General features: G+C 40.3%; 1 long non-coding RNA gene across 1 annotated transcript; it reads left to right on the top strand.

Moving 5' to 3' along the window:
- Positions 1-1,968: 1,968 nt before the first annotated feature.
- On the top strand, positions 1,969-23,962 carry LOC146442457 (uncharacterized). The gene is made up of 4 exons (XR_014850273.1): positions 1,969-2,133; positions 13,513-13,700; positions 19,196-19,224; positions 23,355-23,962. It is a non-coding gene; the product is annotated as an uncharacterized LOC146442457 (long non-coding RNA).
- The last annotated feature ends 1,273 nt before the right edge of the window (positions 23,963-25,235 follow it).

Below are 25,235 nucleotides of genomic sequence, written 5' to 3'. Positions count from 1 at the left end.
CAGATCCTGGTCTTGCCGTGATAGTATTTAAACTGGTTTGCTAATACTCTGAAAGAAAGGTATTGTGCATTTCAAAGGCAGGAAAACTGTATGCATGTCCTTTTATCCACCTTCAGGAAAGGTTTGTTGAACACATCTCAGCCTGTATTTTTGATGAATATTGGATTGTATTTCTGAATGAATATTCCGATTAAAATCGTTTGAAATTTGTCATAGCTCCAAAAATGACAGCAAGTGGCACACATAAAGTATGCAGCGTGTTCTGCATGTCAGGCAGATGAAAGACGGTGTAATTGCTAATTGATAGAGTATTTAAATATCATGTCTGCATACTTATCTTGACTTAAAGCCTGCAATATGTAACATGCTGATAATGCACACACCTTTCATGAAAAAAGGTAGAAACCCAGAGTCAAACACACTGACCTTACACACGTTGCAAGCTGCATGTGCTCACAGCTGACAAGTATTTGAAGGGAAGCATTTACACATAAAACATTCATGCACATATTGTGCACTGAGGCATTGAAATATGCAGCCCCCCATATGCTATACATATTACATATATGATATCTATGCCAAGTATTTTGGGAAAAGAAAAAGCAATTACCCATATGCTCTCTAAACAATGGGAACATGCTGTAAGTTCTGGGACTGGAGAAGCAGCTCAATCCTCAGGGAATACTTAAGTGCCATGGGATATGGAAGAACACTATGGATGGAAAGGAGCAGGCAAAGTGTGACAGCACAAGCTGGGCTCGTGTAAATGTGCACATAGAAAAGGCAGCATTTAAATTCACAGAACAGATAGAATCAAAGAGAACATCCCGAGCTGGAAGGGCCCACCAAGGATCACTGAGCCCAACTCCTGGCCCTGCACAGCACAATCCCCAAGAACCACACCATGTGCCTGAGAGCATTGTCTAAGCCCTCCTTGAGCTCTTTCAGTTTGGGGCTGTGACCATTCCCTGGGAAGCCTGTTCTGGTGCCTAACCATCCTCTGGGTGAAGAACCTTTATCTAATATCCAATCTAAACCTTCACTGACACAACTTCAGGTCATCCCTTTGGGTTCCATCACTTGTCACCAGAGAGGAGAGATCAGTGTTGCTCCTTGCGAGAAAGCTGCAGGCCACAATGAGGTTTCCACGAGGCTGAACACAGCAAATAACCTCAGCCACATCTTGTATGGCTTCCCTTCCCTTCCCTTCACCACCCTCATGGCTCTTCTTTGGACGCTTTCTAATGGCTTCTTGTCTTTACATTGTGTCACCCACACCTGCCCCCGGGATCGACATGAGGGGCAGTGCAGAGCAGAGCAGGACAGTCCCCTCCCCTGCCCAGCTGGCGATGCTGTCCCCGGTGCCCCAGGACAGGGCTGTCCCTCCTGGCTGCCAGGGCACTCATGTTCGACTTGCAGCACCAGGACCTCAGCATGGCCTCTCTGCCTGTGAAGAGGGAAGGGCTCACCTCATGAAGGACTGACTGCACATATCGCACTCCCAGGGCACACACAGAGACAGCAGACTGCTCCTGGCATTCAAACCCATAACCCGGCAGCAGCTCTGCCCCAGGGTTTGCTAAAAAAAATAAATAATCACCCCCAAGGGCCTCTCTCTGTACTGTCACAGAATCCTGTTCAGCACTGGGCTGCTGCGGGGGGAAAAGAGGAACGGGTACATACACACACTCGTGTATATATATATGTGGATGTTCACAAACACATATACGCACACATACATTATATACAAGATAAATAAATTACATTTACTACCATTTGACATCTTTATTATCGGTGCCCTGTGGGTGACTCCGAAGGGGCGGGGCCAGGCCGCCCCCGGCGCGCGCTCATTGGGCGCGAGGCGTACGTGGCTCCGCGCCCTCCCCCTGGCCGCGCGTGCGCGCACGCGGGGTCGGAGGGCGGGGCCGGGATGGGGCGGGGCTTGGTTGCCATGGCGGTGACGTCAGAGGGTGCCGGGGACGGGCGGCGGAGACACGGAAAGGTCAAACTGGAGGCGAGGGCAGCGAGCGCGGCCGCGGCGGGGAGCTGGGGACACGGCCGGGCACGGCCGCTCCGGGGGGACCCGCCGGCCGAGCGAGGCTGCTCCTCGGTCCCCGCCGCCTCCCCGCACAGGTACGGGAGGAGCGGCGCTCCGGGGCCGGTCTCGGGGCGGGGGACGGGCGGCGGGGAGGGGGCCGGAGCCGGGTCGGGAGGCGCCCGTGGAGCACCCCGCGTGAGGGGTCGCGGCCGGCCGCCCCCGGCTCTGAGGGAGCTGGGCGGGGGCTCCCTGCGCTGAGCGGGCGGGATGGGAGCTCCGCACCCTCCCGGTGCCCCCGGCCGGGTCTGTCCTTCCCCGCGGAGCCCCCGGGCTGTGCCCCCGGCGCTCTGACCCCCTGACCCGCCAACACAAGTTGGGCTTTTTTTTGTTTTTTTCTTCTCTGTGGGCCTTAGGGAGCTCTGTCCCCCCTCCCCGGCCCCCAGCTTTGCATAACTTGTCTCCCAGCTGACTGTCCCTTCCTCGCTGCACTTTGCCCTTGCCCGGTGGTCTGTGGTGTTAGGAGTAAAACTATTCAAGGACTGGGTTTTGTTTCTCTAGGGAAAGAGCAGGGTCGCAAATGAGATAGGCTACCCAATAATATATATTTGTATATTCCTTTTTTTTTTCCCCCACAGCAGCCCAGTGCACAAGCAAGATTCTGTGACAGCACAGAACAAGGCCTTTGGGTGTGATTTTTTTTTTCTTTTTTTTTTCTTTTTAGCAAACCCTGGAGCAGAGCTGCTATTAGCATGTAGAGTTTGAATGCCACAGGCAGTCTGTTGTCTCTTCTGCTGAAAGAATAATTCAGAGGAGCAGCAATGACTCATTAATAGAAAGTATTAGTTGCAGGAAGGCAAAACCAGGTGAAGTTTCTTACTTTACCACAGACTTACTCTGTGACCTTGGATCAGTGTTTCTGCACCAGTCAGTCCTCTGTTTGCTTATGAATCGGGAATGGTGGTGCTTTCCAAAAATGTCCTGTGGATAAACACACTAATGACTGTGAAATGCTTATCTGCTGTAGTAATAATGGGTAGATAGTGATGGTATTTCTACTATAGAAGCAGAGAGGCTCTAGCCAGGATGTGAACTGTAGTAGCCACACTTTGATGGAAATAGGAGCTTGCTTAAAAAGACATTTAATAACCTGTGGTATTGCATGATTTGCACTGTGGTCATTTGCGCTTCATACTTTGATGCAGTGTGTGCACTAATATGCTTTCAAAGAGCTGCCATTCCTCACAGCAAGTAGTTTAAAGATTTTTTTTTTTTTCCTTCTGGTTGCCTAGAACAAAGCTGATGTGGTGTCCTCTTCCACTGCTAAGGAAACCTCGTGAATTTCTAATGTGGCAGATTATCTCTGATAGTTGGCATCTCTGAACTACATGGTGTTTTTGCAAGAAAATACTAAAGGGAGTGACAATAAGTTCCTTACACCTGTAATGAAAGGCAAACTTAGTTTTAGGAACAGTATTTTTCCCCTCACCTTATAGGAAGCTGTCTGTGGAAAATCAGAATACTTTAGGTTTTTGCTTATGAAATACTTAAATACAGAAGTCCTGAAGCTGAAGGAGTTGACTGTCGTGGTTCACACACTGCTCTGAAGTGCAGCCACTGCAATAACAGATGGAAGCAGCCAAGCACAGAGCTGGGAGTTCTGCTCCAAATCCTGACCTGAGTGAAATAAGTTTTCCCTCTTTACAGTTCAGCTTTATACTAACTTGTGCAGCTAGATTACTCACCTTTTTGTCTCTTTATAAAAAAATAAATATATTTTTTTAACATATTTTAAAAGGATGCACCAGGAAGAAACACTGTTTGCCTCATATCTTGGGGATTTTTTGAAAGTAATTTGATCTATAGTTTCTCGCTTACTTACTCGATTTAATATGAAACTTCCATAATCAGATTAACATTAAATAGGAAAGCTTTTGTGTTGAGGAGGAGGTAAGCACGACACAGTTGGGTTTGGTTTGGGTTTTGTATTTTTTTTTTTTTAAATGAACCTGAAAGCTGCTCTGGTAAAATAGCAATTCATTGTTAATTCATAATATGTAGGTGCCCTGGAAAAATCAAATACCTGGTTTCATAGCTACCCTTAGGCATCTTTAATTTATGCAAGCGGGGCTCACTGAGTAACTACTGTAAGTCTCATTGACCTTGGTAGGTTTGCAGAGGTCATATTTTAAAACGGGTAAGTTGTGCTTGAACTATTTTCTCAGTAAGTATTAGGAGCAAGTGTTTGTGTACACAGTTACATGCTTTTTCCAGTTCTCCATTACATTTTCTGTTTTTCTTTAGATTCTTGCTCATCTTAAAGAATGCTGTCGTTAGGAAGAAACACATGTTTTTGCAAACAAGTTCCTTTTCAAGATGTGGCTATAGCAGAGCAGACTGCGAGCTTTTACAAACAGCCAGAAAGGCCAGTGTTGGGTTCAGAGAAACTTGGCCGGCGCAACCCAAATGTACACGAGTGACATCAGCATTTTCCTGAGCCATTTATGCTGTTCACTTGTGCTGGTTCCCAGCAGTGCCTTGTGTCTTATGTAAGCTCACACTGTACATCCTGTCCTGCTGTTCTCATGCATGATAATTCACTGGCGTTATCTTACGGGAGGGTTTGAGAGCTGCTGCTTGTCTCAAATGTCTGCATGCAAGTTCCCTACGAGCCAGGAGCATAGCAGTGTCCTAGGAGACATCTGAGGAATAACTTGGAGTGAGACACAGCTTGTCCCCTGCTCCTGTTGGTAATGGGAGCTGTAACCTCCGTGAAGTCATGTGGCTGTGGCAGAGGTTTACTGGACTGAAGCCTTGATCTGTATCATATGTAGATGGGTCACTAATGCAGTTTTGATGGCTGGTGATAAAACAGCCATAAAACCCAAAGGACTAAAGTTTCAACAGAAGCCTTGATAATATTAAGACTGGAAAATAAAGGCTTTTATTACACTGTCACTGCACACTTCTCATTACAAGGTCTTTGGGAGGAATTGTGTCTTCAGATACTGATCCTTCAAACTTGTCCTTGCAGGTAGCATTTATTCATGCATATGAAAGTACTGCCACTTGATGGGTGAAATTGGAACAAACCCTCCATTGTAGGCTCTCAAACCCAAACATTCCTTCTGTTTTTCTTGCTTGCTAAATCTAGCTGAAATTTGCTGGCATAAATCCTGCAGTAACGCAATGTGCATAATCTAATTCTAAGTAAATGGAGCACCTTCTTTGAACAGTGTCTAATGTTTCATACTTCAGTCTCTTTTGTTAGTGCTGTGGCAGTGTGAGGGAGCCAAATCCCTGATAACCTGTCCTGGCGAACGTGGTTGTCCTTGTGTGACTCCATGGCTTGTTCAGAACAGCTGGAAAGTTTCCTTATGGGTGCTGATCTGGCACAGCCATGGACGGGACTGTGAGATTTATAGCTCTGCGGGGGAACCACGTACAGAGGGAAGAAGGGTTGACCTGGAGGAGAAGTGCACCTGGAGAGGAATGTTGATGTTCCCTGTGGAAGTAACCAAAATCTTTCCTGTGACTTCCCACAAGCCACAGAACAAGTGATCTGTTTCATACTGCACAAAACAGTTTCTCGTTGAAGGGGAGAAATGAGGAATGCAAGACTTGACAAGGGGGCTGCTTATCTGAAAAGGAACAGGTGCAGTCCTTAGACACTCAAGAGCTAAACAGATTCTTTTAAGTGAGCTGTTCTTGTAAAGTTTAAGGGTGTTTATTGGCAAAACATCTAAGAAAGTTGAATTTTTATTTTGAGAAAGAAATTGAATTATCACTATTATTTTCATTGGCCAAAGTTAGGGATGCATGGACTTCTCCTAGTGCTTTTGTTATTTATGGAGGATATGCAAATCTGTTTTGAAACCATGTACAAGAGAACAGACAGCAGTAAAGGGGTGTGCATTTTAGAGACTTGTAGCAGCTGTGAGAGTAAACATCGTTTAAAAAAAAAAACCTAAGCAAACTCCCCCCCAAGAAACCCAAACTTCAAAGGGACCATCATGTTGCACATTCAAGACTGTTAATTATATTTTATTGCATTACAGAATACTTAGGTGTATATAAAAGTCCACATATATGTTGTCAGGAACCAGTAGCTTTTTTAGTAGATCTGAGCAAATAAAATGCGGTCTGGATGCTTAAATCTGCTAAAATATTTATAAGAAAGCTGGCTCTTGGAAAAAGTTTCCCACAGGATGCAGTGGGTGTCAGGTCTAAAGGTCAGCAGCAGACAGAGTAAAGCAAAGGCCCTTTGGCATTTATTTTTCTCCAAATTTTTCAAACAAACCTTGTGTAAAGAAGCACGGAATCTTTCTTTCTTACTTCCTAAATTTCCAAGTGCTGATGGGCATTTCCAGGTTTGTTCATACTTAAGCTGCTTGTTGCAAACTTTTTTTTTCTTTAAGAGAGAGAAAAAAAAACGTTCAGTGCTGTTAATACATTCATGAACTCTTAGCACGGAAGTTCCTGGTGTAAATCAAAAAAGCCAGATGGAGTTTTAAGTGACTGTCATGTACAACTTGGGGAATGAACATTCCTGATACTAATAAAAGGGCCAGATTGGAGCTACATAATTAATCCCAGCATCCTTTTCAATGCATGATAAGATTTGGCTGCAACAGCCATGGAGTTAATAGAGACAACTGTCAAGTCCTATGTAGCAGTGAATTGTTTGCCTAAAATAAAAATACCTGTGTGTTTACTCTGGTATGTATCTCCTGGTGATTAGTGCTCAAATTGCAGTTTAAATGGGGGAAAAAGAGTGTGAGTAGTCTCTGACTTTTTCTTGAATGTATTTCTTGTCTTAAATTTCTATGTAAATACATTTCTATAGATATTTAATATGTATAATTTATTTGCATACATATTTTATAGATATATTTTTTAAAGCATAAGCTTTCATGAGTGTTACATGGCAAAATCTTTTCTATATTGGAGTTGATCTGAAATGTAATGCTTGGGGAGCCCCAGGAAACAATCTTACAATGAAGTTTGTTCCCTCTCTGTATCAGTGACCTGAAGAAAGTGTGCAGAAAAGTGCTGAAAAAAAAAAAAGGCTTATGAGATGACACAAAGTCTGTGTTAGAGACAGACAGGAGGAGGAGTGGGCAGATGGCAGTCAGTACAAAACACGTGAATAATCAGATTGAGAACAAGCTGAATAGACTATGACTATGCTGGTTGCATGCTGCTGCGTTTTGGGTTTGGTGAATGTGCTGGGGATTTTTTTCTGTTGTTCCATACTCCAGAGAGGTAAAAATCTTCAAGCTAGAAGCATATATAAGGGTGAAGGCATGCCCACCATTGTCAGGGGAACTCCTGGGATGAGGGAAAGGTCAATGCTTTCAAAACTATCGTGACTGGAAAACATTAGAAAAATCTGTTCAGTTTATTATAGAGTTCATCTGCAAGTTTATTCAGATCTATCTTTGGCCTGAATGAGATGGAATACTACCAAAGTCTTAGTGCCTAAACCTGTGTGATGATAGATTTATTTCTTTTTTTGAAAAGACCTAGAAGTTAGTAAGACTTACTAATGACAGATTGTTTACATAACTTTATAGAATTTATTTGAAAACTCTTCATGTACCTGTCTGGCCTAATTGTTCATTGCCTGGCTCAGTGGTCTTTTCCAGATTGTTGGTTGGATGCAGTGTTGGAGTGTGGAATGGAAGGATCAAAGGAATGGCTGCTCTGGTGAATGGTTGACCCTGTAACACCTAGTGCAATGCTAAGGATTATAGAAAAAATAAGTCCAGAAATGGAAAAGGAAAATCCTCACACCCTACCACTTCTTACTTGAAAAAGCTTATAATATCAATTTATAACAATAGTAAGGCATACACATTGAAGAGTGTGTGTTGAGATCCACTTGATCAGTAGTAACTTGGTCCTGTTTATATTTGTTTCAAAATCTTCCTGGTTTTTTTCTTTTTTAGTGAGTTCCATAGATTAAAACAGCAGTGAACTGGTCTAACTGGAGAATGCTCTACTTCCCAGAAAAGAGGCATTGCTTTGTCTGAGGTGGCATTTGAGTGGAAGGAGCACAACACACCTTGCAGTTTATAATTTATTTACTATGGATAATTTTGTATGCCTAAAGGTATCTTTTATTGATATAAGTATGCTCCTTTGTACACTTAGCATGCCTCAGTCTGAACAACAGGAGTAAAGAGTTTAACAGCATAAGAAGGAAGAGCAAATTTGGTCTATATTTCTGCAGAAGTGAAGGTTAGAAAGATAAAGGAAAAAAGATTAAAATATTCACAAGAAGTGCCCTAGATAAGATTGTTTCATGTCTGAGGGCATGATGAATCCTGTGGGAATGAGGAAGCTAAAAGGCTTTTTAATTCTGATGTTTCCCACTGAATCAACATGTTAGATATCAAAGTGGTATTAGTGAAATCTGTAAGAACACGGGCATTTTATGTAAAGAATATAGAAATAAAATAAGTTACTCCAAACCAAATCTTTTGCTGTATCCCAGCTATGCAGAGAATGAACGTTGGAGGCTTAACGTGAGTATAATAAATCAAACTGCCAGCTGAGCCTCAGAGGGCTTTATTCATGCACTTCATTGTTCTCTCTGCAGATACAGCAGGGCTCAGCCAAACGCAGGGCTGTCATTCTGCAGATGTTCAAAGTGTTTCCCAGTGTTCTGAAGACTGAGCTGGTGTCTGTGCATTATCCAAACTGCTTGGAGTGGATGTGCTCTGACTTTTATGTGCACTTTTTATGTGCAGAAATCACAGCATGAGTTCGCAGGTTTGGGTGAGTGGGGAACTGTGTTGTGTAGTGTTGATAACTCCCGGAAAAGGCTGAGATTTGCACCTTCTGGAAAGCACTATTTGGCAACAGAAGATGTCCTGCTGACCCTCTGCAGCTTGGCAGAAAATACTCCTCAGTGTGTGAGCTTCCAAAACATCTCTCCCAGGGTAGGAACTGCTTGGGCCTGCTGGCACTGAGCAGCTTTTTAACCTTTACCAAACTGTTTCCTTTCCCAATACCTTCAGTACCAGGCAAACAGAATAGTAAAACTAGAAGGCAGACTTATTTAGTACGATGGAAACGGGAAACAAAAGGGTAAAATCAAAACAGGCAGAAAGTTGTGTTCTGGTTTAACACATGGTGACATGTCTGGCTGTTCTTGCCTAGAGTTTCTAAAGCAGGTCTCTGCTGTTGGGCCTGGAGAGTCAGTACTCATAGCAATAGTGTCTCATTAGTGTTAAAGCGTTTAAAGTTAAAATTGCTGTGAATTTCCCATCACATCTTCCTTTCTTTTACCTCATCCTCACTGAGGCTTTGGGTGGAGATGGGCACCCTTGTGTTGAAAGAGTGTTGCTTTTTCATTCTATCCATATTCATTCTGCTGGCTGACTGGTCCATATTTGATATGCATCAGTATTTTAATGAACGTTTTTGCAACATGCTTATATGATTAGTGTAGTTTGTTTTGTTAACTCAATGTTTTCTGAGAGTATCTTGAGCATTTTATAGAGACCTCATGTGAAATGTATTTTTAGCCCTGATGATAAACTTTAACTAAATGATCTGATTATATACAGATCATGCTTGTAAATAAATATTCTTTCTCATCTTCTCCTCAGTCTGCTTCTTTTGGAGTTTTGCTTATCTTAAATTTTTGTTCAGTAAACTTAACTAGTAAAACTTTAACTTAAGAGCAATCAGTATTGCACCCACTTCTAGAAGGATAAGTAAACACATTTTTTCCTATCAAATTAGGTTAAGATAAGAAATACTACAGCTAACTAATTTTTAATATTTGTTTGACAGGTGTATACTTTATCCCAGCACAACAAAGGCTGTGTTCAGGAATGTTTTTCTTGGTGCTTTTTCTGTGAGCATAACCGTTGGATCTCCCTGTAGGTCAAGGACAAATTTCACACAGCCCTTTGCAGTGGGATAACTAAGCTGTCTGCTGACAGGATCAGGTATTTTCAGGTCACTGGAACATTGGGAATATTCTTGTATCAGGGAAGCCAGTTTTTCTGCAACCTGCCCCTCATCTGTTCTGATTATATCAAGGGAGTATTTCAAGGAAATGCTAAGGAAGGTTAAGGTGACTTCTAGGGCTTTATGAAGATTTGTGTGCATATCTCTAGCTGAACAGAACTTGCAGTGTTCAAACTTGACTCCGCTGTGATACAAGACAGATTCTTTAACGTGGAAATCTGTGATATTTTCTTAAACTACACATCTGTCTATTTTGACTCTTCCTTTCTTTGAATTTTTTTTTCAATTACTCGAAAAAAGAATTGCCATATCTGATCAAATGCTTTTAATATTGCTAATTACAAAATAAATGTAGTAGCTGATATCCTCAGATATTATGTGATTAGGCATGATTGTTTGGTCTTGCATTCTTCATTTGATTTCAGCTTGCATGACTGCTCTGAGTTCAGAAACCTAATTAAAATTTTATGATGAGTTTTTCACTTTGAATATGGTGACTGAATGACTTGTCTTGATAAACACACTAGTTAGATCAGGATCTGCTAAGCTGATGGTTCAGTTAAAAGTCAGGTTATGCCAAATATTAACTAGAAGCAGTAAAATCTCATCAAAGTGTAATGAGTCTGTGTACTTAAACATTCCTTGTTTCTAACAAACTGATGGAAACTATGATTCTGTATGTTAATGTGAAGTTGCAGAGTGCAAGATCGGGGAGAAGTTTGGTATATTTGTTGCTCTTTCTTACACAACACAAACTTCAAAACCAAGGAACTTAACACTGTAGTTAATGATATCTGACTTCTTGCTTATATAGAAATTAAGTAACAAGACTTTTAGTTACACAGCTTGAATTGCTGTAGTAAGTTCTACTACTTTTAAATTTCTCCTGAGAGTACCAGACATCCCAGTAAAACCAATCCTCTGCTGCAATTTTCAAAGACTGTTAACCATTAATTTTTTTTTTTTGGTGGGGAGAAAAGGGAATGTTTTCCTTACTTGACTGCTTTAAATGAGAAGGTGGCTACTAGTTTTCTGTCAGTTTACTGGTATGCTACAAATCTATTTCTTAAAGAGTTTAGACAGTTTGTAACCTGCTATTAACGTGAACTGTGTGGCTCTTTGCTTCAGTCATTTCTTCCCCCTCTGTAGAATAAAGTTCTTTTAGCTGTCTGGTTAATCTTTGCACAGGTAGGACTTGCAGATCACTGCAGACTGAAGCTCTGTGGTGAACAGGCTATTGATAACTCTGTGATGTTTCCTGTCTTTTAAGCTACTGGTTTAAGTTCTAAAATATAGTTAGTTTGAGGTGTTCTGCTTTTAAGTAGTATTGTAGTTAAGCTGGCATTTGCAAGATTAAATATTAGGTTTCATTTGCGTACAGAGCTTGACAAATATTGCCAACACTGATACTCTGTTTCTTGCATTTAAGTGGAGCCTAAGACAGCTGGCTGTGGCTTTGTGCAGGGGTGGTGAGTTTTGGTGCTTGAGTTTATTGTATCCAAATGATTGGAAGTCTGTGTTTGCGGCATTTCCTTAAGCGTGACTTTGTTTGTCCCATTGTACAGGTTAACTTTTAGCAATTATCTCAGAACATATTTGTTCTAGAAATGCTATTGCTGATGCTTTTTACTCTAGCAGGAGTTACATTTGAATTCTTCACATTGAAAGAAGATTAGAAACTGCACATGAAATAGTTTGGGTTTTTTTTTTTTTTAGTAGAATTAATTCTTCAGAGGAGTTTCTTGGATGTTTTTGTTTAGCTAATATGGTCTCCACTGATCTCTGCTTGAGATACTACAGCTACAGAATCATGGAATGGTTTGAGTTAGACTGGACCTTAAAGATCATCATGTTCAACCCCCCCTGCCCTGGGCAGGGACACCTTCCACTAGACCAGCTTGCTCAAAGCCCCATCCTGCCTGAAAATTTGCAGTTAGTCACTCAGATAAAGAGTAGAAGCAGTAGGTGTCTCTGAAAATTGCTTTCAGTAATTGTCCTGCACCTGCAGGTAAACACCGTGGAAGAGGCTGTGGAAAATGACTGATTAAAAGGGTTTGGTCAGTGTCCAAACACCTTGGGAGTTTTATTCAGTTACCTGTCCTAGTTTGTTTGGCTTTTAAAAAAGGAATTGAAGCAAATGGAAACTGTTGTGGAAAGTTGAGTGAACTTTTCAGCTCTTTCGACAGCTGAAGTAAGTCTTAAGGACTGTAGCATCCTTGGAATTCAAACCTCTTTCTGGGAACATCATCTGGTTCATGAACTGAGTATGGCAGGATTCCTGTGAAGAGCCATATGTTTGCTTATTTTTCTATTTTTGTAAACACATTTTTCATATGCAAATGTGGTAAAATGAGGTGGGCAGCTTTAATTTTTTTGTTTGCTCATTTGTTTTGGTTGATGCCTGGCTTTAACGAGCTTATATTTTGGGCTCTTATAAAATCTTTAGTGTAGAAACTCGAGATTCAATGACATTTTTGTGTGGGAGCAAAACTACTCATGGGCTTGGCTTGCATCACTCATGCAAATTCTGCAGAGCTGTACCCTTGACCTAATGAATAACTGTTGCTCATGTCAGTAGCATGTGTGTCATTTCCAGTCACTGAAGGAGGATGGAACCACATCCTCGAGTAGAGGTTTTCACAGATATTTTTTGGGAATATTAGTATTCAGAAATGTGTTATACCAGCACGTTCTTCAGGGAATATTTTGCCTGAGTTGCTTTAAATGCTTCTGACTACTCAGAAAGCTTTTTGTGTATTCTTGTGTTATTTTGGTCTGCCTTGGCCTCCCCGAGGGCTGGGTGCTTTCGGGACTAACTTGCACTGTACCAAGTACTGGCAAGTGGAGCATTGGGAACACAAAACAGACTTGGAACTCCTTCCAGCGTTTAGGAAAAGTGATTGCTGTGGAGGTGGAGTCTCCTGACTGTGTTTGGCACCGAAGCCTGTGGGAAGAGCTCCACGTTAATGTGCAGTGTTAACAAAAGAGGCTGAAGAACAGTGTTCAGACTTGCAGTGGAGGTGAACTTTGATGCAGAGAGTGAAAAGCAACTCGATGTTCCTCTGCTGATTTTTTTTTTTTTTTTTCCCCAAGTGTCAGGTTCCTCTTGCAAGGCAGGGAAGTATTGAAGCTGCATCTAAATGGTTCCAAATTAATATTGCCCTTCAGGAAGTGTGGCTTTGCCAAATCCATTTTTTGTTGTTTACTCTGAGAACTACATTTTACTCACATTACTGTTCCCCATTCAAAATGTTGATAGCAAAGGTCTTAAGTATTTGTCTTTTTAGGGGGCAGGGGGAAAGGAAGGTTCTGTTGTGGTTAAACAATTCACCTGTCTTGGTTTAGCACTATATTGCCACCAAAACAGGCAGTCCTGGCTTATGTGGTACCTTCCTGTCATTACTAAGGATCAAACTGCTCTCCAGTGATTGAGATCATCTGCCTACTGTGGCAGAAAACTCATCTTTTTTCTCTGTTTCTTTTTTTTCCAGGATTACTTTGCAGCTAATATAGTGGTTGTCTAAGTAAGTGGTATCATGAAGTCCAAAAATTCCTGTAGCAGAAGAGGAAGTAGGAATCCCTCAGCTGGAAGACAGAGAACGCAACTACTGCCACAGTGCTTTTTACCACGTTCAGTTGAAATGATCCTGAAAGTACACCAGTAGTCAGACTCTGTGGTGTGAGTATTCTTTCCATGTTTTTGGAACAGTCATTGTGCAACAGCCTCCCTCATTAAGATAATTATAAAGCAATACTAAGTTGCATTAAATGATGTTCTTGTTGCGCAGTTGTTTTCTGTTTGAGGTGTGACGAAGAATTCAGCTGCAAGTAGTTGTTATGTTCATGTGTTACTCTGTGTTTTGCAGAGATAATAAAAATTGCTTCAAGATTAACTTGAGAATAACTGTGTTGTTATCCCCAGAATGCTGTCACTGTAGGCTGACTACTGGCATTCTTTGCTGCTGATCCTGCTAACATGCAAATCGTGTTTTGGAAGAAACAGAATTGAAGCATGAGATTCTAGACTTCACTGCTGTGTTTGGTTTAAGGATATTTAGACCTTAGGTAGGATTAGAGCTTATTCTGAAGTGAGATCTCCTGGAATATGTGTAATTTAAATATTGTCTTCAGCTCAAACTGTTTGGTTTTGCAGATCTCCTCCCATTGCTGTACACTACCCACTAATGTGGGCAGAGGGTTGAGGTTTGTTTTTTTTAGATGAATACTTTAGTTAGTTAACCAAAAGGTGTGAAAAGCATCAGTCAACGCAAGGAAGAGAGTTCATTTTAGCTACTAGTCTTGATAAAAATGAGTAGCTCTCATTGTTAGTTTGAAACTTGGTGACAGTATGGGAATTCCAGGTTTGCTGGACCAGAAGTACCCAAACCCCAGGATTTTAACGTCAGATAATGATCTAGGTTTCCCCTTCACCAAGTTATTTTGACTGTTGCATTGAATTGCAGTGCTTAATCTGCATTGTCCTGGGAGTGAGTTGTAGGAGCCAGTCCTACTCCTACGTTACTTCTAAACTGTTTACTGTAAATGGTTTAATTTTGATTATTACTGAAGCCCTGCACTTGTAGTATGACAGAAGAACAGTTTGGGTCTTACTGTCCATCTTCACTGTTTAGGTTATGATGATGCGAAAAGCCATATTCAGTACTGGGAGGAAACCAAAATGAGACTTGCTGGCAAAAAATAGAGACTGAGAATCAGCAGCCAGTCCTTAAATGTAAAGCATCACTTCAGAGTGACATTTTAAAGTTTTCATGTTCAAAATTGCCTATTGCGGAAAACATTCTGCTGCCTTTACCAAATTTGAGGGAGTCTCTGCATGCAAGCTAAGTAAATATATCTTTCATATTGCTTGTTCTTTAATATACTGGCATAAAATTACAATCTTCAAGAGTTTTTTTTTCTGGAAGAACATTGAGTCATCTACTGAGGTGACCCTGGGATAAGGTTTGGCAGCATATTTAAATACAGTAGGCTTAGGTGTGCAACTGCTGTTTTCTCTGTAATTTACTTTTTAAAATATTTGGTGTCAGTTGATAAAAATAGTTTTAACATCAAATATTTGTAATTTCAGAACTGTTGGACCTGCTGGCAGTGGAATCTATTGATAACACCTGGTTATTTATAGAAAAGACTGTACTGATGTTATCTATGGATAGTTCTCTAATATTGACTTCATTATGTCTGAGGACAATTACATAAACAAGGCTATAGTTGCTAGAAGCCCATCACAAGAATTAATGAGATTATGGAGTTGCAGGTGTAATGGTCAGAAGAAACTTCTGGAGGTCTGTGGTCCAAAGACTCATTCAAGGCAGGGATAGAACTAGTACTTGATGGGCTAAGCTGTGGCTTTGACTCATGCAGCCATGAAAACCCCCAAGAACAGCAAATCCATGGCCTCTCTGTGAAAGCTGTATCTGGGCTTCACCACCCTCCAAGTGAAAAAGATTTGTCATTGTGTCCAGCCTGAATTTTCCATGCTTTTCTTTTGTGGCCATTGCTCTTCCTTATCCTGTCTGCCAGGGCTGAGAGTGTTTGTCTGCACTGTCCTTACAGCTCCCATCCTGATGTAGCTGTAGACAGCTCTTAGATGGTCCCAGCCTGCTCCATGCCAGAGAAAACAGGCATGGAGCTCTTCCTCAGCCTCTTCCTGTGGATGATGCCCCCGAGGCTGCTGACCACCTGGGTAGCCCAGGGCTGGACCCTCCTTGGTTCCTCAGGCTCCTGCTGAGGTGGGGTCCCACCTGGGCACCAGCTGTGTTCACAGTGGCCTTGCCAGCATCCAGCTGGGCAGGGATCACCCCCTTTCCTCTGGCTCCTGTTCCCTCCAGTGTCCTTTCCTGGAGGGCTGGTGCTGTGCCAGCCCTCCCCAACCTGTGCTGGGGCACAGGGCTCTTCTGCCTTGAGGGCACAGCTTTGTGCTTTCCTGCCCTGGGCCTGATGAGGTTTGTTTTGTTCCCAACCTCAGGTTTATCCAGGTCTGTTTATGTTTGTGGAAGTGCTGCCATTCCCTGTGGGAGCCTATCTTCCCTGCCCCCGTGCACTTTCCGATCTGCCAGTTTGCTGAGGGTGCACTCTTCCCCGTCCTCCTGGGTGCTGGTGAGTGTTTGGAGCCCTGGGATGGCCTCTGGAGTGCTCCCTGGCCAAGCTGCAGGGATCTGGCCAAGTTTTCAGGTCAGCTTCCCTTGTGTTGATGGAGCTCAGAGCTCCTCAGCTCCTAGGTGATACTGCAGTGGGAGACTTGTCCTGAAAGCTGTCCTAAACTCATAGAATCTTCTCTGGGCCATTCAGCTTTCATCAAAGCCCCCCAGCAGTTGGGTACGCTCTGCCTTTGATAAATATTTGTTAACTCATTGAGATGATCAACATTAATGTCATCCAGATTTGTTCCATGTTCCTTCCAGAAGCTGATGGGACTCTCTGCTTTTGAGTTCTTAGGCACAAGTGTGGTGGGAATCTCCTGTGAATTCCATGACACTTTAGTAGGTGACAACACTCACAGGCACCTGGTGTGATTGATTCATGGGCTGTCCTGTGCAGGGCTAGGAGTTGGACTCCATGATCCTGATGGGGCCCTTCCAACTCTCATGTTCTATGAGTTGATGATTCTTGGGGTAATTCTGTGTGGAATACAGGAAAAAACCCTAACTAATTTAGTAATTGGTAAGCAAAATTTTTAATAGTCAGTATGAAAATAAAAAATAACTTTCATGATTTAGAAGGAATTTTTTTTTCTAAAAGTTACTTCTGTCTTCTCAAAAAAGTCGTATGCCTCATATTGTAGTCCAGTAACTAAATTTTAACTCTTATGTTGCTCCCGGTATGGAAACACGATTAAAATTTATCAGTTATACTCCTGGCATATTTGCAGACTAGGAAAGTCTATTTTAATTCTTGCTTGTTATAAATTATTGAAGGAGGTGGCTTGATTCTGGGGGAGATGGTGTTTGAGAGGCTCTGAAAGCAGTAATTTTCCAAGTCTATTTGTCAGATCTGATGTAAGATTGATTCTATAATACGGAGTTAATGTTTTCAAAATGAGCTGCTTGGCCAGCACACTGTGTCTGGTTCCAATTACTGTCAGTAAATCCTGAAAATTATTTTCTGAGAAGGACTTGGTGAAATCTGCATTTTAAATAGAGATAATCAGTCTGAAAGTAGTTGAAAGGAGTTTTGTATTATTTCATGCTGTATGGTTTTGGTTTTGTTTTTGAGATTGTTGATCCTGAAGTGGATGCCATGACTGTGCTGTTCTGGCTTGCACTGTTTCCTCTGTGGAAGCAGGCTTACGAGTGTGCTTAAAAGAATGGATCTCCTGGGTATTGCAAAACAAGTAATTGACTTTTTTAAAAAAAAACTTGTGCATAAGGACAAAGATGCTTTGTAAACTCAAGTGCTGTGCACTTATCTGATGTTTGTGACTTGCATGCTTGCTGGGTTGAACATATTTTCTTCGATGCAATTTTAAAAGTGTATGTGCTCTGGGAGCAAGGTTAGGATTGGTACCAGTGTATACGTTGCTTCTCAGTCTGCTATCCTTCAGGATTTAATTGAAGTGGAGCAGTTGAGCCTACTTTATACAGCAGGGAAAATAGGTGGTTGTGGCACTGTACTTTCAGCAGAAACTACAGGCTGCAGCAGCAGCCTCCAGACTCTGCTTTCAAAATTCAGTGTGATGGTGCCAGGACTTGTCATATTTGCAACTATACTCATTTGGAAGGATTGGAATACATTCACAGAGGATTATCCTTAAAATGGGAACATTCCCTGTGGACTTCTTGGTGCCCTGGCCCTTATGAGCTTCTGCAGCAATTTAGTAATTGCTGCAGACTTAGTTGTTGGACCCTGCTGTTAGCAGACTATCCAAATGTTCAGCAAGGTAAGCAAAGGGACTTTGAATGTCTGCTTGCAATTCTCTGCTTGCTCCCTCACAGTGTTACAGAGAACTATTGTTGGCAGCTGATATCACCAGAGGATTATAATTGCAAATGTGAGTGAAAAGTCATTTAGTGAAGGAGTGTGCTAAATGTGTCATTGATTGGAGTCTGTGGCAGCAGACTCAATTGATATCCACTCGAACCCCCAAACAACCAACAACCTACTTAACAAATGACATATTTATATGGATTTTTTTTTTGTCTCAATCTTTTTAGGGAGCTTTTTCTGTTCATGCTCAGCCATATTTGAGTCAGCAGGTGTAGAGGACTTCAGTAGTGAACTTGTTACAAATAATTCAGTCTTTACCAGTATTTAGATTATTTTCTGAGGGCACTGCAATGAACATCTGTTAAGTGTATTCTTCGTTTCTGTTTCTTGTCAAGTGTTAAGGTTTTTTTTTTTGCCTTTGTGCTTCTGTCTTACACTCTCTTAGAGTAATCAGATCAGTGGTATGAACTTTCTTTGTATGTTTTCAGATCGGAGGATCTTCTGAATCTTATACTTTAAAGATGCCTTTGAAAAGAAAGAGCCCATTTTCTACAGGCAGCTTTGTTATCTTGGATCAGAGAGATTGGTTACTTTGGAGTAAGAAAAGACAGACTATGGGCCCAAATTAGGAGTTGGAAGAATCTTTAGGGTAACATGGAGATATGTCATGTAGAGGTAGCTGGAAATACTTAGTGATTTGTTTGAGTAGTTTATTATTAAGTGTCTACAAGAATCTGTCCCACATTGAGCAATCTAGTTTCGCTGTAGTTCTTTACCAGGAATGAGGCAAAAATTCCTTTCCTGTAAGAGGGACAAAAAGACGTAAATAGCTGAAACTTTGAAATCAGAACTTTGCCATGGACAGCAATAATGAATTATAATGTTAAACCTATGAGGCTGTATAATCAAAATTTCTTGCTGACACTGAGGAAGGAATACTTTAATGGAAACATGAGGGAAAGGATCAAATCTTTGTGTGAAACCTGGTATAATACATTCACTGTATTCATATTTCTCCTAATTTTGTAGTTCTAGTTGTTCGGGTTTCTCATGGGCACTGGGATGTAGCTATTCTGCTAGAAATGTTTAAAATCTAGAAAGTGAAAATCACAGTGCAATTTGCTGTATGTCATATAGCAATGTAAACTGCTGAATGTCTGTGTGCTGAGGAAGAGAAATACAAGTAAGGGTGATAATGCTCTTTCTTCTTTTTTCTGTTCTTGATTGCAGGTTAACCTACTGGTTGGGACTTCATGAAGGTAATTCATTACAATAACCTTTTAGTACGGTGGATGAGTTTAAAAAAAATCTTATAGCTCATTTTTAAAGCAAAATGACCTTGAATTTGCTGCTTCCTACCTCCTGTGGTGACTGTGGAGATTACCAGTTACTGCAGAACTTCCCTGAAATAAAGACTTAATTTGCCTGAATAACATCTTGGGTATGGTACTCCACCCAATGGAGAGCCAAGACGGTGTTCCATAAATAAACATATGGTTTCTTTAGGCTGAGCTGTGTTGCTCAGCCAGAGGAATATGAGACTCTGGTGGGGAAGAAGGGAGTGTCTAACTGCTGCCATCATTCTTAGGCAGAGCACACTGAATTTATGACTTTTTCTAACTTTGCTCAGACTAAGATGTGAGGCAATCTTGAATGAGGATCTGAACTTTATTTTGGCTTGCAACATTATCCTTTTTGCACTAGTTTGTCCTCCTTAGAATTCCTTTGGTCAGATAAAAATAATTACTTTACAACACAGACTTCTAGTTTTGGTTTTACTGAAATAATTACACATGGTATATGCATCCAGCCCTCACTGAAATTCCATCTGAGATGTGCTTGTAATGTTCTACTTTCATGCTTTTCCAGACATTTTTAAAATACAAAGACACTTTTTTCCTTCTTTCTTTACAATTGGTAATGTTAGATTCAATCTCTTTTATTGTGTTAGAATTCATGTCCCAGTTTAAAAAGTCTTTCTCCCTCTTGTGCTGAATTTGCTAGTTGTATTTTGTAAGTATTAGTGATCAAAAGAAGCTGAATGTGTGTTTTTCTGAAAAAAACACAGGAAATGCAGTCTTAAAACTACTTGCGTACACTTCCTACTTCACCAGAATTCTTCATGATGAGTATTGTTAGCTTGAAGTGCTGCAGTAAACTCTCTGTGGGTGTCAGAAGTTCACTGCAGTTCACAGTAAAAGCTCTTGATTTCCATTGTGAAGTTCTTCCTACTGTATTTAAATGTGTGTGCAGTTCAAGGATCCCTTTAGTAGTTAGGTTTTAATGTTTAATTCTCAATTCTCTTCTGGTCATTATGCATGACTGTAAAGAAAACCTCATAGCAACAGTGAGCATCTGTCTGCCTCTGTCATTTCTTATCACTGTGCTTGCATCAGGCATGTGAGACTAAATTGCTTTGACTGACAGATGGACTGACTGACAAGACCTTGGCTCCAAAACACACACAAGAGCATGCACAGAGACAGCCTCCTTGGGCTCCATTTATATTTAACTATTTTTTTGAGACAACTGAGGCCCCAAATACAATCAGTTTCAGTGGTGATGCTGGTTGTAGAGTGAGGAAATCTTAAGATGTGGGGAAAGGGAAGGAAGAAGCTCTTTGGCTCCTCACCTCTTCTTTTCTTTTCTCCTCCTTGTCTTACTGGACATTTTGCTCAAGGTGCTCATGGTGCAGTAGAAATTCAGTGTGACTGGTAAATTAATGATGGAGGCTTGGGAAAATGGCAGTAAGTCTTGGTGATCTGCATGGCTTTGATTTGGGAATGCTGAATGAAGACAAAAGGTATTGTAATGGCATCTCTTCTAAATCTGTTGCCATGAGGTTTTTTTAATGTCATGCATATTGACCAGCAGAGAATTGAGAATTAAGCATTAAATCCTAAGTATTATGGGGATTCTTGAACTGCCCACAAATCTAGATACAGTAGGAAGAACTTCACAATGGAAGTCAACAGCCAGCATCCACACATTATCTGGTAGTTAAATATGGATTTTTATTTTTTTTTTATTTGTTATTCTGGAGTATTGACAGCTGAAGAACAGTTCCTAGGCAGGTGATTTTACATTGCTATTAATGACAGAAAGGTAAATTTTAGGTGTCACAAGGACTTAATGTAGTATTAAAGATTTGCCTTATTCCATGTACTGTCTACATGGGGAGTTAGGAGGGGACTTCACGCTTCAAAGAATGGTATCTTTTATTACTGTTCTCAAAAAAACCAGTTTAAGGCATTAACAAAAGCCAGCAGCCAATGTTCTTCAGATTGTGGTGACATTAGAATAAATCCTTGCTGTTTTCAGAGGTGTTAGGCTTTACAAAAACAAGAGGGCTGTGCCATTAAGGAAAACTGGAGTATGCTCTCTATTTTTTTGTTTGAAAAGAAGAAAGTGAGTGGTTGGGAAAATAGCTGCAAATACTTAATGATGAATATATGGCTTCAGTTTTGAATGAACTTTTCTAGAAATTATTGTCTTTCAGGCATGTAGTTGTACTGTGACCTGTAATGCCTCTGCATTTTTTAACACCACATTTGGAAATGAAAATTTCAACTCCTTTTATACAAATATAATTATTTTGTAAGATGTTATGTAAGTATTTATAGTTGATAGTGAATTCAATAAAGCAGCAAGAGATTTCATTGTCATGTAGATTGGCAATTCTGTGATGATGTACATGTTAAAACAAAACAAGGTTGTGGAAAGTTTGTTCTATTTGGGCAGGTGACATTGTAGTAACCTTCATTATTCCTTAAGAAGTGTTAAAGGAAAGCAGTCTAAGAAATGGCTCATTGCAACTTAATGCTCAACAGCCTAATTAGTCAAATACCATGTGCCTACCTCTGCATGAAATAGCCTATTTCTTTCCAATGTAAAATAGGAATTTTCAGTTTTGGAACAGCCTGAAGAGGCCTTTGTTGCAAATGACCACTGGCTTTTTAGTTATTTATTCTCAAAAATAATGAAGGTCAGCGTGGTATCCATAGTGACTGCATGCAGCTTCCTCGTTAATCTTGGCATGCTGTTGTAATAATGAAATTCACTTACTAGTAACAACTTTTCATGTTGCAGGGGGAAACCTTTCTTTGAAAACTGGATGTGATTGGGTTTCTGTAACTTGAGAAATCTTGAATTTTCTTCAGTTTTTCTTCAGTTTTAAACTCCTTGTCATAATTTCTGGTTTTATGAGTTGCTGTGAAAGTCTAAACAGAGAACAAGCAACCTTAAATTGCTGAAGTCTATGTATAATCTGGCACTGAAAAACTTCTGACTTGAAAAATTATTTTCATTTGAAAGTGATAAGGACTGCTTAATGGGGAATATATCAGCCTGCTTGCAGCTCTGTCAGTAGAAGGAAGGCATTCTGCTGTAAATTATAGAATTAAGGCTTCTCAGTGTATGTGAATATGATCAAGCCAGAATGGCTGAATGCTCCCAATTCCATGGTGTGAAATTGGAGCATTAGGAGAAAATGCAACAACTGACTCAGTGAAATGCTCTTAGTAAATTACTTTGGTGTAATATACACTATTTCCTCTTTTGAGTATTTTACAATGTAAAAACTAAATTTTAGTATTCAAAGGTTCTTTTAACTTAGAGGAAATATTCATTGCTGCAGAACTGAATGCAAGTCTTGTGGGAGTTTTGATAGTAACTTGTTGGAAAATGAAATGGTTCCATCTTGAGGTGGCAGTGTCTTCCCTCTCACCCCATCCTTTTCCTTTAATGCTTACCCAAAGGTAAGTGGGATTGGGTAGAGATTCTTTTAATCAGTTAGATGTAATAGAGCTTTAAGCTGAGTCAGGCAGGGTTCTGACACTGAGAGTAAATATTTTCAGAGTTCTTTCAAGTTTGTTTCTGATATTTTCTTCATTATGAACATGGTTTGTTTTTGCTTCTGTCTTTAATATTACATAGAGCTGTACTTTAAAACATAAATATTTGAGAGGATAGCCATTTGCAAAATTCATAGGCAAGTTCAAAGTCGAAATCTGTTTTTGAGAGATCCAGGAATGAGCCTATAGGGAAGTAAAGTCAATGTATCTTAAAAATAATAACTGTCTTATTTATGTCCATTTTAAATGTATAAATGAAATATGTATTTATAAATATAATATATAAATAAATATAAAGTAATATATAAATAATGAATCTATTTGAACCTGAAGAGGTCTTAAAATGTATATTAAAATTCATAATTTGTAATCTAGTTGTTGAATTTAGAAATATTAATGTGAGTTGTGAATCTAAAACTGTACTTTTGCTACTGAATGTAAAAATATGTTTTCTTCAATATTAGCTGCACAGTAATGGGCTGGAATGCTACAGAAGCTTATCTTAAATCCTTTCTTTTTTATTTCCTCTTTCCTAGAGGTGACTTGCTCTGCACCAAGGCCTCGCAGTGATGTATCGTAGTCTGTTGCTGTAAACATCCCCGACTGGAAGCTGTACCAGCTCCAGCTTTCAGTCAGATGTTTGCTGCACCTGGCTATGCTTGGACAACAGCAGAAGGAAAAGCTGTCATGAATCCATATCTGCATTTATATTTGTCAAATACTGTTTCTACAGACAGAGATGAATTGCCTTCCCATGAATTAACCTGGCCTGGTAGGTGTGATTTCCTGAAATCTAATCTGAAATGGAGATCCAAAGCTGGTGCATGTGTCCCTCACAGCCAAGCTCTTTGCTGCTTTGTGGTACAAACTACAGGATTAGGCTTCCCTAGAATGAAAGGTGGTGGTGAACTTCTGCAATTACCCATTGCTTTATGAACTGTCTGTTTTAGCAGCTTCTGTTACTTAGCACTGAGGACAAATTATCAATGCTGTCAAATACTTAGCAGGCATCTTACCTGCTGTGCCTTGCTTTTTATTGTTTTTTCTGGAATTCTGTGTTCTGAGTCTCCTTGTGAGTGGGTTGTGCTCCTAATTGTTTGTAAGCTGGACATAACCCAAGGCGAAAATAAAGGTTAAAAACATACAGCCCAGTGTGCGTGGTTGCTGTTCTCCCAGTGCAGTGTGTGCCATTGTCTGTGGTGTGATTTGTACTGCCCCCACCTCGGCACTGCAAGGGTTTGCTTTTCATGGAAATAACAGCTTTTGAAAGTATTTCTTCAGAAAGAAGTCTTCACAGATTCAGTTCCTGGACAACATATAACAGTCATATCATCAGGAACAGTATCTCCACAAAAGCTTTAGTGCTTTCCACTTCTCTCCAGTGGAATCTGCACATGCTGTTGCCTGGATCTTGTGTGGGATTTCTTTCCTCCTTTGTTTCACTTTAGTCTTCTATTTTTAAAGGGATGATGGCCTATGTGAGTAACTGCTGCTAATACAACAAATATTCTTGCAATAATATAGCTTTCTATTTTTTCCCCTCCCAAAATGTTACATTTTTATTCTCTAACACTTAAATGAAAGAATTTAAGTGGTAGTATACCAAACCTAGGTATTACTTGTTCAGCTTCACTGCAGTGGTTCTGCAAAGGACAATTATGTCCAAAATATAGGTACTTCTAAAAAGTTAAATATTTTTTCCTTATCAGAATTAAAACTAGGAGGATTTCTTAGTCCTGGGAAAGCTGGACTAATAAGAATTGGAAAGGTAATGATTTTAAGCTGTCAGTGAATGACCAAAGGTGAACCTAGGACAGCCATTATTCTGTGATGGTCCCATTGCTGTAACCATTTTGTTTCTTACCCTGTGTTGTCTGGTGACATAAGAACATGTGTGGTGATAGAATGTCTGAACTTATTTATTGATCTAATTCATTGCTAGCACCTCTACAGAGATTTATGAAGCAAATTGCACACCTAACATAACCTCAGTTGAAATTGCTTTTTTAAAAATAACTGTCATTTGTTTTGATAAATCATGTTGGTATATTTTTAAAAAGGACTTTGATGCAGAAACTACAGAGCTTGATTCTTTAAAAAAAAAAGATGCCGGTAGTTGTTTTCTAACCTTTCTTTGCTGCAAATATTCAGCATTTCCTAGTTACAGATAGTATGCAGACTTAAAAGAAAGGAAGTGTTTTCTGTTAACAAACTTCTTTGTTCAAAGTAAACTAGATTATCATTAATCTAGTGGACATTTTGGTTAGCACAGTCTTAGCTATTCCACATGCCAGATAAGTGCTGTATTTTTTTTATAAGCTTTGCATGCAGTTTGTCAGTCCAGTTTTGTGGAATTGTATTTGTGCATGCCTTTATATTGTATTTATATTGATGTCTAATCCATGTAGTCAAATACA

The sequence above is a fragment of the Lichenostomus cassidix genome, chromosome 2 (genome assembly GCF_008360975.1).
Source record: "Lichenostomus cassidix isolate B80296 chromosome 2, HeHo_3.0, whole genome shotgun sequence".
NCBI lineage: Eukaryota > Metazoa > Chordata > Aves > Passeriformes > Meliphagidae > Lichenostomus > Lichenostomus cassidix.
This window is presented reverse-complemented; position numbering and strand designations above follow the sequence as displayed.